We start from the raw sequence: 6,440 nt of genomic DNA on the forward strand, positions 1-6,440 counted from the left end.
GATTAATTATCGAATGACAGTTATTTAACTATGAATATCATTTGTTAAACATTTATCAAAGATTTTGTTTCACTATATAAAAATTGTTGATCATTTATGTTATAAGTTTAAGTACCTAATCTTTGTTGTATACCGCACATGAAGAAACAACAGAAAATATATATTGATTTGAAGTATTACAGCGCATTTGTTATTTATACACCGTGTTACTTTGCATTCTTGCCATATTCACAGAGATAAAAGTAGGTAACAGTACCTATTATTTAAGATAAAAAAGAGACTCCCATAAAGAAAGTACACTAAGATTTTAGTAAATTTGTTTTTTTAGTACAAATTGGAATAAACCAATTTTGTCTTGCACGTTCTACAGGTGCAAGTGGAATAAACCTAGTGGGCGTGGCCTAGTTCTTAATTTTATGGCTTTGGGTACCAGCCTTTTTATCCAGTCATAATAACTATTTTAAAATACTCTTCAGTTGACTTCAGATTTTCCTTTCTACTTTACGGGCTTAGGACCGTCAAAAATACGTAATAATTATTAGGGTTTCAATTAATTTACAACATTGTACCCTATTTTTACAAATTAATAAATTAAGTATGAAATGAAATCACCTTATTCACGATTAATTATTTATTCATAAGTTCCTACTTACAAAGTTTACGTACTGCGAAGCAAGTGTTCAAAGTGTCCTCCGTTATGATGAAGGCACAGTCTAGCACGGCGAAGCGTAGGTTTTTCGCTTTAGTTTTCGCAACACATAAACGTTTTGTATCACAGTTTCACTAAAACAATCCTTTCATGTAACGCGTTTACACTGTTTATCTCTTCTGCGCATACCAGTCGTTTCAAGTCACTCCAAAAATTCCATTGGTGTCAGGTCCGAGGATCGTGGTGGCCAAGCTACTGGACCCCTCGTCCAATCCACTGTTCACCAAACGTATTATTCGCGCACTTGACGTCCTTATTGTGGGGGAGCACCATCCTGCTGGTAGTAGAGCATTTGGTGTAACGCTAAGGGTACGTCATCAAGCATTTCGTCTAAGACGTCTTGCAGACACTCCTAGCACCATTTTGATTAAATTATTCGTTGTTTGAATACACTTCAGTCATTTTTGTATTATTTATAACGTGATTTGTGTTTGATGGATTTCTCAGTTTTTTACAAGTGTCAAAAAGACATTTTAAAGACAATAGATTGCAATAGATATTTAAAAATACAATAAAAAGTAAAAAAGTCTCCATCGCCATCGCTAACAAGTGATGTGCATGCGTTACGATAATTAGTGATGTGTTTAACAGATTGTCGATAAAATAAAATATTCAAAATTTAAAATCAAAATTTTCGGGCATTATTTTTTAACGGATTTGTGTTCAGTATCAGTAATATAGTTACCTCTGTAAATATGGCAAGAATGCAAAGTAACACCCTGTATAACCATTTCGACATACATTGGCAAATCTATTATAGTCTTTATTGCTTTGAGATAAAGTTCAAATTCGCGAAAGCTGTCGAGTTCTCGGTCCGTTTGACGATAATTGGGTCTAAAGTGTCGAGTACTGGTACAAATGGGTCTTTTTTCAGTTAAGTATTTTTTTACATTAATTCTTAATACCTACGGTAATCAGTAAAAATTTACATTAAAGAGGAATAAATTACCTATCTGTCCATGTAATTCGATTTTTTCTAAGTCAAATAGTTTTCACGTATCAGCGTTGCAAAGTCAGCCAAAGTGCGAAAAGTGTCGAGTATTGGGTCGTTTACCTTAACGGTTAGCAACTCAGCCTAAGAAACTAAAATACCGGGTTCGATTCCCGCACAGTACAAACATTTGTGTGCATGAACATATTTGTTTGTATTGGACTGGGTGTTTTTCTATGTATAATATGTATGTATTTACAAAAAAAAAGTATTTAAGTATGTTTATATCCGTTGTCTAGTACCCATAGTACAAGCTTTGCTTAATTTGGGACTAGAAGCGCAGTGTAGAATGTCCAAGGATATTTATTTATTATTATTATTTAAATTTTTATCGCAAATTACGCATTTTTTAAGTTAAAACATAACTAAAAACTCGATTTAACACAAGCATAGATTCAAGTCGGTGATTGGTTTCATTCCGATAATATTTGGACCAATCTTCAATTACAATATTTAGTTAATTCCTACTCGTCCAATATTTCTAATTCTAAGTTATTTCGAACCCTGTATAGTGTCATTTGCAATTGGTCTACAGTAATTTCTCACTTTATGTCCCCAAACTACCTGAGCGCCTGCTGGCTGCTCAAGATAAATCCATCAAGTCTCAACCAGGATCACAAACGAAACAAAATGGATTCTTGTTCGTTAAACTCTCAGTTCAAAGTACTGTAGGCAGTTGGATATCTACAGTTTCAGGTGGTTCAGCTAGAAGCTTATTAGTTACTGAGCAATAGAGCTATTGACCATGGTGTCCCATATAATTAATAATTACTGTTTTAATATATCTAGCTTACGGATATAGTTGAAGGTTAGGTACATGGTCTAGCTAGACTGTCTACCATTCAGGACATATTAAATATTTCAAAGCTGCTATGTCTCTTTCTAGAAGATACTCGTATAATAACTACTTAGCATCCGATTAGAAAATGTACATTATTTTTATCCGTCTTCGCTAGTTGGACAGTTGATAAAAAATAACATTCAGTCATAGATAAGTAGACTCAGGAGAAAATGAAACCATCAAAGCCTAACTTTAACTTAATTTTCCGCCGGCAACGAGATGAATCACAACAAGAAGAGCGTCAGTTTCAACAGGAAAAGTGTTCGTTGCAAGGAGATTAGTTGGGAAAGCAGAAAACTTTGTAAATTGCTAAATGCAGCCACTTTCCTTGGACTGCATTGTTTCAATAGCATTAGCGACTGTGAGTTGCCTTGATATTGCGTCACCTTGCGCTGGCATTCACCTTATTAGGCGAGTTCAACTGCTTCTTCGCTGGTCACGGACACTGAATACCTCATTTTATATTCAACCCCTACAATGCAACTTTCAAAGTGATCGCAACGGACGTAGTAAGGACAGACTTAACATTGAAGTTGCCGCAACTTGACAAAGTAAGTAAGGTTAAGTTCTGTGGTAAGTAACACCTAACTCGGACGTAACAATTTGAAGTTCAATCTTGTAGGTGGGATGAAAGCAGGACAATTATGAAATTAGTGAGTGTGAAAGAATTATTAGTAATATGAACGAGTGATTGTTGAGTGATAATGCACAAAAAAGAAACTGGAGTTCCGATCGAGAAATACCATGATCTTGGGATCTTGAGAGTCCCAAAATATCGGCTGAATTTCATTCTTTTACAGAACTGTGTACTTTTTCGCATGTTTGGGGAAAAATCGGGATAAATAAATAATATTCAATGTTGTTCTCTGTGTCTCAAACTAATCCAATACTTTAAGCGTGAAAATGTAACATACAGAGTTGCATTTATACCTAATATCAGTTTTGGTATTAAATAATGAAGCCGCTCCCATACTTGCACAGCGTATCTTGGAAAATTGACTTTGCAATGTGCAACCGAATAATGTGTGATCCGTTTACAGGGCCCGGCCCGTTCGAACACAACCGTTAGCAATTCAGCTTAAGCCCCAGTTCGGAACGCCAGATCTGGTTAGTAGTATCATATCGTATTCAAGCTACAAGCAAACAATATCTACGCCGGGGCTGTCTGTCAGCTCTCTGGGGCCAGGTCATGACGTATTGACGTTCAATAACCCTCAATGTCAATTGACGTGATTGGATTTGGCCGGTAGATACTAATAATTGGTGTTAAGTACGGCGTCGGGTGGAAATTGGCAATCTAGACCGTTTGTCTCGTTAGACAAAGGGATAGGAATTGCCTAGCTTTGTATTATATCATCAGAACCAACTCAATAACAAATTCGTGAGTCAATAAAGCGTTGTTAACATTATATAACAAGAATAAGACTTAACAAAGGTATAACTGCATTAAGAACAGACCAGCTTTGTTTTTTTATTAAACTTGGAGATGGAAAATAATGTTATCTTGATAGATGAATGTTTCCTTCACTTCCAACCATATTAATTACTACTAATAAACACTGTAAAACATTGTAATTTACGGTTTCTCGCGATTTCGTCCGTGTAGAAAACGATATAAACAAACTAACGATAAATCAAAGATGTAACGGCTAAATATAAGTAATAATAAATAAATAAATATAATTAATAATATACTACGTAGCTGTAGCATATCGTATCATATCGTAGCTGTAGAAATCGCGAGAAACCGTAAATTAATAAATACTTATTATGATATAATACTATAATTACTTACGAGCTTTACCTCAAACCTTGTATTTAAAAAATACGCATACCTACTTAAATAATCCTTGAGAAAATGTTAACAATAAACAAAATTAAACCGTGAACAGTTAAAACACCTCTTTGTAACACAAGGTATTTCAGTAATATTGCGAGCTTAACCTTAAAAATATTTCGAATTTTGTTTGCATTTTCCCCTTTTATCGAGCCCCTCATAGCGAGCGTCGTGAATAATATTTTACCGGTAATTCGAAGAATTTGTTGGCATTTTCTCACCAGCTCCTGTTTTCCTGGAATCCTAGAGTGGAGCGTTCCGTGTAAATCCATTAAAGGCGATATTTCCCTCGGGACCGGTGATAGGATATGATTCGAGTACTCCCAGTTTCCACCGATATAAGGTGTCTTCTCGGAATATGCCTCGACTTTCAGGCGATATGCAGTTTCAATAAACGGAACGATAAAACGGGCCATTGCGCGTTTATTCGTTTGTATTTATTTGTATTGTTGGTTATGACAGTTTTTAAAATTCGTTGTGATTAAAAACTATTGGTCGATAGAGACGATTATCTTTATTTAGGTATCCAAATTGTTAAATTTCTTCAAACCTCTGTAACCATAGACCAATATGTTTAATTATAGTTAGCACTGTTATCTCATATAATAATATAATTTTATTGTAATTGAGCTAAACTCAAAAATTAGGTACTTCATCTATCAAATTGCTTCCATTATGAACAAAGAATCAATAATAGGTATCGTACATTTACCTATTTGAAAATCACTATCCTATACTTACTTAAACTTTTTTAAAGTGGCTTAATTGAGCGAAGTAATATTTCTAATGTACCACAATTGGAAAGAATATCAAATTATTCCTGATCGCAAAATAGTCTCAAAGTAAAACTATAATACTTTAACTGGCATTTATTTAGCAAATTGGAATTGTTATGGCATGTGATTCCATGTTACTCTATAAATCCAAGTTTCCAAGAATTTCGCTTTGTTGAGCATGAACTTAAAAACTTACTAATGTGTAGAGCTCATACTTATTCAATTCAAGGAATCAATTATCGTAGGTACATTCAAAATATAGTACATTAATTTAAAAATCACATTACTAGCAGTTAAAAAGTATTAAAATCACAATCATAAACTTTTCGTAAGTGGTTTAGTTGAGCAAAGTATTTTTTCAAATGCTCCATAATTTGAAACAATGCATCACATTATTCGTTGAAAAATTTGTCTTAAAGTAAAACCTTACCTACTTTAACGGGCACTTAGGGGAGACCATGGTGAGTTGTAATTGTAACAGAGGAGAGTTGTTGTTGATTTTTGGAACTTATTAACTACTAGCATGCTCGTAACAGTACACGTTTTAGTTCAAGTCTCGAGCTAACGAATGTCGCTGATAGATAATAGGTTCCAAAAAATCGTCAATGTCACAGCTCTCCTCTGTTACAGTTCACCTCGGTCTCCCCTATCTAGTAAATTGTTGTTGTATAATTCCATGTTTCTCTTTATATCACGAAGTTTCCACTGCGGCAAACGCGGTTGAACTTTGCTTTGTTAAAGTGCAGAGCACTGTCTCCACTTCGTCTACGAGTTGCGACACAGGTATTTCATTCCGTGGTTTGTTGTGGTTAAATAGTTACTGGGTCAGCTAAGCGCTTGTTTGATGGCACAATAGGTGTTTAGTTCAGTTATTTTGATCCCACGATCGTGACAATTTGTGGCACGTGTTTATGATTTTCATTTTGGTTTTATTGGTGTAGAACACTTTTTTTAGTGGCCTGATACTTTGGCACGGCACACTTGGTAGAATTAATGACGGAGACTGCTAAAAAAATGGCAGGAAACAGAAGAGTCAATTTGGCGCGTCAGGTTCTCTAAAATGCAAAATCTTTAGTGAATCTTAACGGAAAGGACTATCATTTTATCTAATACATTGAATCTTTATTTACTTAACACTGGCAAGCCGCACGAAGCCATAAAAAGAAAGAAAACAAGTGACATTGTGAGCAGCGGATTTTTAACATTCATTTGTTTTTTCTTGTATGGGTAACTTTAACCGTTTGGTTAATAAACATTAAGGCTGAGTTGCACCAGGTTACTTTAAC

The sequence above is a fragment of the Ostrinia nubilalis genome, chromosome Z (assembly GCF_963855985.1).
Source record: "Ostrinia nubilalis chromosome Z, ilOstNubi1.1, whole genome shotgun sequence".
Classification (NCBI taxonomy): Eukaryota; Metazoa; Arthropoda; class Insecta; order Lepidoptera; family Crambidae; genus Ostrinia; species Ostrinia nubilalis.